Raw genomic sequence first — 11,650 nt, forward strand, 5'->3', positions numbered from 1 at the left:
TAATGCTGAAATGTGTATTCTGTATCCCAGTCAATGCTGACTGAATAGTAAACCAGCTCCACAGTTACACCTGCTGTCTTGGTCTCAGCTGAGCTCCGATCAGAAATAAAGACTTCCAATTTCGCTCTTGAAAATCACCTGAGTTCAGTGGCATGTAAAAAGCACTAAATGCCAAGTGATAACAACCTTTCACTTGGTGCTCTAGACATGTTAGGATGAGAGCAGCTCACCCTGCCAACCATCAACATGGGCACATGGAACAGCCCAGCAGACACACACACAGCAGTGATAGGTGGCTCCAGTGTACGGCCCTGCCCAACACCAGAGCACTGCAGAGCCCTAGGATCACTAACGATACCCAACAAGACCCACTGCATATACCACTGGGAATATCAGTGGCTACAAAAAGCTTTAGGGCAATGGTTCTCTACCTTCCTAAAGCTACAACCCTTTTGACTGTTTCTGGATAACACCCAGGATGGCATTAACACTGATGGCTTCTTATTGTTCTGGAGCACTTGCTGTCATCTCATCGACGTCCTCATCTGTAGCACTGAAGACCTCTCTCACTGCTTCTTTGTCAGCACTGTTGAGCCCCCTTCCTCTCTTTGGTGGCTTATTTACTGCTCAATCAACCTCATGATAGGTGAGCTTGGATAGGCTTTCTTTGGTTGACTTATAATCTTTGAATGATCCGTTGAGTTTCCTCTTCCTAAGAGTTTTTTGACCTTGCACAGGTTTGGAAGGTTGGCAGGAGCAAGCCTTTCATGGTCCTGCAACTTTAAAGTTTTGATATAGAGGGAAAAAAATGTCCCCATGCAGACATCTGAGTTTTACCACAACCTTCTTAAAAGCTCTGATTCAACACCAACTCCAGGTAACATCTTGCCATGAAATAGGCCTTCATCGATGAAGCTTCTGATTGTTAGATAAGTTGTCATACATTGTCTTCTGTTGTCATCTTTGCATAGGTGGCTCACTTAGTTTAAGTTGACTACTAAACGCTGTGCAGTCTGGTCTACATCAGCCTCCATGGACTATAGGCCTTTAGGAAGAGAGTACCCAAATCATTGGTGGACAACCACAGAGCCACACCTTTCAAATCTACTACAGGATCAAGATAAACAACTGGAGAAGTCGACCCTTGATAGAGGGTTGCATATAGTACACCGACTCTTCTGGTTATTTGCTGAGCTGTGACCTCTTGAGGTTTTCCAATGACGTGGCACAATGCAGCCTTTGAGATTTTATTCTTCAGTGCTGCTGTCTCATTAACTTAACCATTTGGTTCAGCCCTCCAGCTTGGTTCTCTTGTACAAGTGGAAGCAAGGCCTTTTTTCTTGACTTATATAAAGACAGAAAAATTGCCAAGAGATAAATTATTGGCAATAATATACCTCCACCCAGAGTTTTTGCTACTATTGACTCAGTCAGATGTGCCATAGCTGCTGCCTGCACCACAAAGTCTGGATAGGGGAGCACAATGGGTTCTTGGTACAATGGGTTGTTGTCAATCCCATCTGGGATGCCCTGGTCCTGTGCTTTGTGTACACTTGAGACCTTGACTCCATGTTATTAATCGAGGCTATCACAGGCAGCACCATTACACAGCAGAGGTTAGCCGTGAAGTAGTCATCATTCCCTACATGCTGAGGTGACCTGCTTGGTCAAGCAGTCCTGGCACTGACACTACTTTTAGAGAGTTTGTCTGGAGGATCTGGCAGGGAGCACAGCTGCCGCTGTGTCCTAGACATGAAACACAGTCCCGTTTCTCTCTCCTGAAGGTCCAGTTCTAACTAAGCCCAGGTCCAGGAGGGCTGCACACTGAGCCCTGAGGAGGACACAGCTGCTTCTCCAGCCAGGTCAGCCACGGCGGCCCTGCTCATAAAGGGAGGGCGGGCAAATGTGGCAGCCAATTCCCCTCACATCCCAACACTACTGCTGAGCAGTGCTAACCCTGAAAGGCTCCTGTGGAATCATGGGGGAGGGCGGCGGCTGCAGGGAAGCATCTTGGCTCTGAGTGTGCCTGTCTACACCCCCAGCTCTCTCTGCTTCTGTTGAAACCCTTCAGCAACTCCCTGATGTCCTCTGTACACTGTGCTCCTAAAGACTCAACGCCTCAGTGAAGCCAGGGCCCAGCCCGTTGGTTATTCCACTGTGGAAGGTGAAGATTCATTTTTGGAGAGAGGAAACCCTCTATCAAAAGTCATAATCCCAGATATATGAGCAACAACAATCAAGTTAGGGCGCCAGATTCTAGTTCAGCAGTTTCCCTGTGACTCCAACACTGTCTGCACCTCTTAAAATGGAGGGGGGAAATTGAGTTAACACACGTTTATTTCTTTACCAGACATTGTTGGGAGGGTCATGCCGACACTGTAACAAGGATCAGATAAAGTAATGAGAACACCATTGGGTTTCAGAAGCAAAAATCCCTGTGTCTGGGGTCAGAGATGCTGGACACTGGGGCAAATTGGCTTTGTCAGCATCATGAGGATCCCAGGACCACTCAGGTGCTTGATTGGCTTAGCATAAAGCTACATTGGTAGCTGAGTCCAAGGCTTTCTGAAAAATCTCAAATTGGAGATGCAGAACTGAGTTTGCTCTGCCCGTGTCTCCTCCTGGCTCTATCGTCTACTGTTCAGTCTGTAGTGTCTTGTGAGGAGAATGACATGGGGACGAGAGAGCAGCTTTAGCTTGAAAGCTGATCCCGAAGGGACACGGGGTCTCCATGATTTCTCCAAGCCGTGTGTTCTCCAAAGGTCAGAGCAAAGTGAGGGGGCCCAGCACTGTCTCTTGCCCTTGGTAAGCCAGTCAGAGCATGCACACGGAAAGAATTCTATTTCTTTTTCCAGGAAGAATTTTGACTTTGTGGCCTGAGCTGGCCTATAACTCAGAATTTATCCCAGAATTTTCATGCACCGGCATAAATCCTCCTGTTCCTCCTGCTTCGGGCACTGGGAGCTGGGATTTTATCCGTGAGCCCAGACACTCAGCTGAGAGTTGTTACTATATATTTATAGAATGCTCATTTTCATAATTGTCAAGTATCAGTAGATGCTTTTAGTAGCTAAAATACAATCACAGAGGCATCTTCCTGATGAGCTGGTCCTCCTCGTCACCCCCTGTCCCAGCCTTAGCCCCTCCCTGTTCTATTAATCTATTGTGTTCACTGAGTCTTCCTCTGTGTGCCCTGTGCTGAGCAGTTTCCACTCTGAGTCTTTAAATTTATTTTTTTAATAAAGTCTTTGGCTCCCTTCAACATTCATTCCCAAGTGACCTGTGTTACCATGGGAATGCCCACGCTCCATGTTCTCTCTTTCTTGTCTTCTTTTTCTCTCCTTATGTTTTTATTTCCTTCCGTGTCTACAGGTCCAGGTGGCCTGTTCTTTCTATGAACACCCCAAACCTGCTTTTCCCCTGAGCCTTCTTACTGCCTTGTCCTCCTCGGCCCTCTCTTTATTTCTCTTTAACTAGACAGATGGGAATGTTGTATTTCCGGAAACCCCTTGATTCTCCTCTCCCTGGCACTGAAGGCTTGAGATTATAGGACTGTGCTGCCAAGCTCTGACTAATATTCTTAAGAGTTTGTTTGGAATGTCTGCCATGATGAACCATTTGCCAAAACTGGGTGCCATCCTCCTCCATCAGGAAGGTGCCTGCCTTTGACCCAGTGTGCAGGGTGAGACGGAGCACGGCTGTTCCTGTGCCCGTGACTGTATCACACAGTCCTGCTCTGCCAGGGAAAGAAGACTTTCCTCTATCACACAGTGTCTGGGGAGGCACACGTGCAGTCATGGAAGAGGAAGGGACATCTGCCCAGCAGGAAAGGGTCGGCCAGTCTCAGCTGCGATCGCACAGCAGCAGATGTGTTACTGAGTCCCCTTAGAGCTCAACACTACTGTTCATCAGCACCAACTGTGAAGTACTGCCATGGAAGGGCGGCTGCTGTGGGGAAGCCTCTTGGCCCTCAGTGCTCCTGTCTACACACCCAGCTCTCTGTCTGTGCTGTTGAAACTCTCAGGAGCTCCCTGGCTTCTTCCTCTATGTTATGCTCCCAAAGATACAATACCCCAGAGAGCCCTGAAGCCTTTCTCTGTGTTATCTCACTAAGGAGAGTGAAGACACATTTTGTGCCTAAGGAAATGCTCTGTCCAAAGTCACAACCTTAGGAGATGTCAGAGCCAGGTCCACAGTTAGGCGCCAGCTCGTCGTTCAGAATTCTCCTTTTCATCTCACATCGTTTTGGCTATTCCAAATTTAGGAGTCTGTCCAACAAAACAAATGTTTCCCTCCCTGCCATTGTCAAGACCATTGGATAACAGGATGGAATATGGTTTGTTATGTTCAGAGTAAAAAGTCATGCATGTCCAAGATCAGAGATGTTGAGCCTGATGCAAACTTAGTCAGCTCCATGGTATCCAAGACTCTATCAGGTACTGATTGACTGAGAGGAACAAAGACTCTTTGAAGCAGGCGGAAGCCAATAGGAATCTCAGAAGCCATGTATAGAAAGGACCTGAGTGACCACCATGCAAGAAGGCTATAGCAGCCCTACATGGCTGCAATCTGGCAGCTGAAAACACACCACATGGACATGACAGTTCCTTTTCTCAAGACTCTCAGATCAGGGAGAGTGTCACATGTTTCTTACAAGTGGTCATTGATCAAGTCATTTATCATCAAACCCCTGAGAGTTACATTCAAATGGACACATCAGTATATGTTATTCAGACAGATGATGATCTTGTGTGGAAAGCAGGCTGACCTCAAGGTTGACTAAAAACGGTCATTCTGAAAGCCTGTCATTCAATTTGGTTTGGAAACTGACAGCGGCTTTCATTGACTAAAAACATGCTTGAAGAACTACATTTATGGCTAGAGTAGTCACTCAGCAGTTAGAAGGAGGCTGCCTTTTCAGACCACCTAGGTCCCTTTCTCAGTCACTGGAGAGTGGTACACATCCACTTGAAACTCCAGTTCCAGAGGATCCAATGCCCTCTTCTGACCTCTTCAGACACAAGGCATTCACATGGTGCTTAGCTACATGCAATCGAAAAACACTTCTAAACATGAGGAGTGGAGAGGAGGGTGGGGAATTCCTTTGGGAACTCCATTGAAGAGGAAAGTAAAGTTCCCAGGATGTGGCTTTGTTAGGTTCAAGCCTCCTGTCTAGATATCTCTTATTTCTTCTTTTTGAGCTCTACTTTGCTTGAGCAAGTGTGATGGTTTGTATATGCTTGGCCCAGGGAGTAGCACTATTTGGAGGTGTGGCCTTGTTGGAGTAGGCATGTCACTGTGGGTGTGGGCTTTAAGATCCTACTCCTAGCTGCCTGCCAGTCAGTATTCTGCTAGCAGCCTTTAGATGAACTCTCATCTCCTCCTGGACCATGCCTGTCTGGATGCTGCCATGCTCCTGCCTTGATAATAATGGACTGAACCTCTGAACCTGTAAGCCAACCCCAATTAAATGTTGTCCATTATAAGACTTGCCTTGGTCATGGTGTCTGTTCACAGCAGCAAAACCCAAACTAAGTCAGCAGGGCTGAGTCAGGTAATCCTCACATCTGTTCTTTATCATTTCTGTTTTCCTGCTCCACTGTGGGAAATTGTTCCATGGATAAAGCTAAAATCCACAGTTTCTATGTAGATCATGCTGGTCTTGAACTCATAGAGATCTATCTCCTGCTCCTGTAAGTCGAAGTCGTCTTTATTTCCCTGTGTTCTCATGGACACCAGGAGAATTCACAGCTGCCCGGGTCGGGGTTGTGGAGTGTGAGACCAAACTTGGTGTGGTGACAGTCAGCTTTCTGGCATAAGAAACACCGAAGATATCTAACCTATAACTTATCATGTGGGAGGTTTACTTTGTCTCAGTCTCATGGCCCTGGGCATCGATGTCCTGTGGCAGGGAGGATGTCAAAGGCAAGGGACACTCAGTGAGGCAAGTCTCTTCTGCATATCCTGGACAAACAAGAGAAAGAGGGCCTGGGTGTGAAGTTCAGTTGGTGTGCTTACCTCACATGCACAAATTCCTGGTTCCAGCACCAGAAATGTATAATACTTGGTGTGATGACGTGTGCTTAAAACTCCCAGTGGGCCGGGTGTGGTGGTGCACGCCTTTAATCCCAGCACTGGGGAGGCAGAGGCAGGCGGATTTCTGAGTTCAAGGCCAGCCTGGTCTACAGAGTGAGTTCCAGGACAGTCAGGGCTGCACAGAGAAACCCTGTCTTGAAAAACCAAAAACCAAAACCAAAACAAAACAAAAAAAAAAAAACTCCCAGTGTTTGGGAGGTGGAGACAGAAGAATCAGAAGTTCAGAGACACCCTTGGATACAGAGCAAGTACAAGAGATTTTGCCTATATAAAGCCAGCCAGGCAGACAGACAGACAGACAGGCATGATATGAGGATAGGATAAGATGGGTCCAATGATCAGAATCCTAGACCACTCTTAAAATTTCCATTCCTTCATAATAGAATTCAGCTGGGACTAAACTGGAAACACATGGACTAGTGTGAGCATCCCTGATCCAATATAGCCTGTGGAAAGGTCAGTTTTTAAAAATCCAATGCTTACACATGTAAGTGCTCGGCTATATGCCCCCTTCCACTTAGGCAGATGCCATGCTCCCTGCCCTGGTCCTCGCTATAACCAGCTTCTGTAGTGGTTTCCTGTCCATAGCTCCAGAGCCTCTAACTTGCACTCTCTCTAAATTTCTCTGCATCTCCTCTGCTCATGTTAGTTTTGTGGTCTGCAGCTTTGTTGAGATTCCTAATCACACCCAAAGGCTTTCTGGATATATTTCTAGATGTCACATAGAAAATCATATCCTATATATTTACGGACACTTTGATTTCTTCCTTTCTTATTAGTATCCCTTTTGTTTGTTTTTTTTTCAATTCTCTTGTACTGAGATTAGATTTTTTATAGAATATTGAATGAGAGTGGTATATTATTGAGTTGCAGATGTTGAACCATCCTTGCATCTCTGGGATGAAGCCATTTTCATCATAGAGAATTTTTGTTGGCTGCCTTTTTGAATTCCATTTGTAAGTGGTCCATTTGCATCACTTATCAATCGGTCTGAATTTTCATAGGTCAGTTTGCAGCGAGTGTGGTCTTTAGAAGATCAGATGGCTTTTGTAGCTCCTGAGAGATTTATGCTACACTTGGTTAGTTTCTGTGCTGTTCATTCTCTAGGGTAACATTCCAATTTTCTACAACTTCCAAAGGTCTTCTATCTGTACTGTCAATCTGGGTGATCCTCCTCTGTGTTTACAATCTTTGCAAAGGTAAACAGATGTTGGCCTGTTAACATATGGCTTTTCTATTTACAATTTGCATTTTCTATTATTGACTTTTAATGATGAGAGAACATTCATAATTGTAAGTATGCATGGTTCTAAAATTGACTAAAATATGAGCTCTGTAAATGTAAATATGATGTTTGCTTCTGTACAAAATGACTATATACATTTGTGAAAGTAAATACTATCAGAAGTTTTAACCAGCAGTCATCTGCCCATTTATTCACTTATGAAAAAATAACACTGATTCTTCTTTCAGCTTACACAGTTCTAAGTTGTTGTGAATATTACTATCAGAGAACGAGAGGAAACTTCAGACATTACAAACTAGTGTAAACTGATCTCTTATTGGCTGCCATAATGACTCACAGTCTATTCTGGGACTTGTCTGCTACTCTGACCTCAAACGTCCTGTCCTTTGGTTCCACTTGTAGAGGAATCGGAGATTTGCTAGTGGGCACAGGAGCCTCTACCAGAGTGCTGGGAAAATCTTGGACTTGAGCTCCACCTCTCTCTGGTTTTGGTGTTTACGTAAAGCCCTGCTGTGCACAGTTGTCATGACACCTAATGTGTGATACCAGTAAAAGCAGCTGTCAGTGGATGGGTGGCTGACATAGTTTTTGGCAATTGACAGCATTGAAAAGACCTAAAATGGGCAGATGGCTGTCAATATCGGACAGGTTAAGTGAACTTAATGTACATTAACTTATATTTAGTATACTCAGTGAAATGCTCTGGTGCTTTTAAAACTAGCATGGAAATAAATATATGTATATATGTATATCTACATAATATACAAACATGTGTATATATGTGCATAGAATATTTATTTGTATAATAGTTATGTATATATGCATGCATTTGAGGGAAATGGAAATGTTTTATATAAAACGACTATATACATGTGTGAAAGTAAATACTATGAACAATGTACAAAATGTCTACATCTGACTACATTGTAAAGAACACGCAGGCATCTGTGGCGGGGTGGGAGGAGGTCTGAACTTATGTTTCTATTCTGAGGTTTTGGAGTGAGGCAGGAGGGAGCATTATCAAGCACACAGGAACTATTCGCCTTGAGCTATAGAGGGCGCAGTGGGGCCAAAGTCCGGCTGACAAATGGAGTTCTTCTGCAGCCTTCATTCAATGTCATCACATTGAATTTGTTTAATAGTTATGTATATATGCATGCATTTGAGGGAAATGGAAATGTTTTATATAAAACGACTATATACGTGTGTGAAAGTAAATACACTGGGCCACTACACTGGGACACTAGGGATGCTGGGGCAGGGAATTCCTTGTTATACTACTGTTCTGAATCTAGAGGCATCTTCAGGTCGCCCCGAGGTTGCGGGGACCGTCCCGCATTGCGTGCGAGGCATCTAGGCGCCCACATGAGCCAGCGGCATCACATCTGCTGTGAGAGCTGGATGTAGCTGTCTGTGCTGCGCCAAAGAAGAAGGGTATGGTAAGGCGCTCTGGTGTAGCTTCAGCAGCCTTGGGTCTACAGGTTCCCCGCGACCTTGGTTCCTTCCGCCTCCCAGAGTTCTTAGCGCATCCGCTCTGCATCCCAGAATATCAGGTCTGTCCCAACCGGGCTCTGTCTGTGGATCACGGGCCGCCCCCCAGAGTTCTTAGCGCATCCGCTCCGCATCCCAGAGTCTCAGGTCTGTCCCAACCGGGTTCTGTCTGTGGATCTCCGGCCAGTGCGGAAGAGCACAGTGGGCGCAAAGGGCTGTTTGTATTGAGTCGCCCTAAGATCTTAGAGATCTGCAATCCCTGAGTTGCTATTTAGATGTACACAGTGTGAAGGCTCTGATACAGGAAAAGGTTAAGAAATAAAAAGCCAACTCCTTGTCATGGCCTGTCACAGTTGGTTCCACTATTCTGGGGTCCTTTAAATCTTCAGCCCTGAGGGTTAGAGATGGGGAAGAACACTACACAGTCATCAAGAGAAAAATCCACCAAGAGGACAGTGCAATCCTTAGTATCTATGCACCAAATACAGGGCACTTAAGCTCACAAAAGAAACAGTACTGCTACAGCCTAAATCAGATGTGGGCCTTTACACACCCGAGAGTAGGAGACTTCAATACCCCATTCTCACTAATAGATAGGTCATCCAGACAAAACTAAAATGGGAAATACTGGAGCTAACCAACATCACAAACCAAATGGATTTGACAGATACTTAAGAATATTACACACACACACACACACACACAAAACCTTCTTCTGAGCATCTCATGGAACTGTCTCCAAAACTGACCAAAGAAAACCTCAACAAATAAAAAAAAAATTAAATAACACCTTGCAACCTATCTCACCACCATGGATATCTGGATATTGACAGAGAGCTTATAAACTCATGGAAACTGAACTCACTGCCTAATGAAAATTGTTCAAGATATAAATTAAGAAAAAAAAATTTCTGGAGTTGAGTGAAAACAAATACACAACACACCCAAGCTTATGGGACACAATAGAGGGGGTTCTAAGAGGCAAGTTTGTAGCACTAAATGCCTATTAAAAATTGGAGAAACCTCATACCAGTATCTTAACAGCACATCAGGAAGCTCTAGAACAAAAGGGAAAAAAATCACATCCAAAAGGTGTAATGGCAAGAAATAACCAACCTCTGGGGCGGAGTCAACAACAAGAAAAAGAAAACCCAATGAAACAATGAGTTGGTTCCTTGAGAAAGATCAGTAAAATTGACAAACACTTATTCAGAGAGAGAATCTCCAAATTAACGAAATAAGAGATGAAAATAAGAGAGGACAAATGGAGAAAATGCAGAGAATCACCAGGACATAGTTTAAAAACTCAAACTCCGCCAAACAGGAAAATTTAAAAGAGAAGAACAATCTTTTCAATACCCACCCCCTACCAAAGTTAAATTGAGGTCAGATAAAAAAAATTTAGACAGTTTTATTACACCCAGTGAAATAGAGGCAATCATTAAAAGGTACGTACATACATACATACATACACATACATACACACACACACACACACACACACACATATATATATATATATATATATATATATATATATATATATATATACATACATACATAGTCCAGAGCAGAATTTTTGGTTTGGGGGCAGAATTCTACCATACTTTCAAAGAAGAATTAATGCCAATACTTCTCAAATTATTCCACAAAGTAGAAACAGATGGAACATTGCCCAGTTCGTTTTAGGAAGTCACAATTACCTTTATACCCAATCCACATAAATACCCAATAAAGGCAGAGAATCAAAGATCAATTTCCCTTATGAACATAGATGCAAAAATGTTCAATAAAATACCCGCAAACAGAATCCAAGAACACATCAAAAAGATCCATGATCAAGTAGGCTTCATCTCAGAGCTTTTATGTATGTTGATCATTCAACATACATAAACTAATAAGTATAATCCACTATATAAATAAACTGAAAGAAAAAACTACATAATTATCTCATTACATATGGAAAGGGACTCTGACAAAAAGCCAGCACCCTTTCATTATAAAAGTCCTGGATCAATTAGGGGTACCAGGGACATACCTCAACATAATAAAGGCAGTTTACAATACCTATAGCCAGCATCAACCGAAACAAAGAGAAACTTGCAGTTCCACTGAAATCAAGAACAGGACAAGGCTGCCCACTCCTTCCTTACCTACTCAGTATAGTGCTTGAAGTCTGAAGCAATAGGACAACTGAAAGAGAGCAGGGATACAAATCAGAAAGGGAGAAGTCAAATATCTTTATTAGCAGATGACATGGAAGTATGCAAAAGTGACCCTAAAAATTCCAGCCAGAAACCCCCACATCTGATAAATAGTTTGAGCAAAGTAACAGGATACAGCATTAACTCACAAAACTCAGTAGCCTTCCTATATGCAAAAATAACAAAAGAACTTAGAAAAAAAAATCATGAGAACAACCAATGAAACAAGGGTCAGTTCTTGCTGGCGAGAATGTGGAGTAAGGTTCACACTCATTCATTGTTGGTGGGAGTGCAAGCTTGTACAGCCATTGTGGAAATCAGTGACAGTTCCTTAAGAAGGTGGGGGATGTTATCCATAAGGTTCAGGATACTCACACTACAATCCACAGACCCAAAGAAGCTAAATAACAACGAGAGCCCAAGGCGGGAAGCTTGACTCTCACTCAGAAATAAAATTGTCTTTAAAGTTGAATGGAGGAGCTTCTCTGCCATTCGGTATTCCTCAGGTGAGAATTTTTTGTTCAGTTCTGAGCCCCATTTTTTAATGGGGTTATTTGATTTTCTGGAGTCCACCTTCTTGAGTTCTTTATATATATTGGATATTAGTCCCCTA

Source organism: Mus caroli, chromosome 6, assembly GCF_900094665.2.
Source record: "Mus caroli chromosome 6, CAROLI_EIJ_v1.1, whole genome shotgun sequence".
NCBI classification, from domain to species: domain Eukaryota; kingdom Metazoa; phylum Chordata; class Mammalia; order Rodentia; family Muridae; genus Mus; species Mus caroli.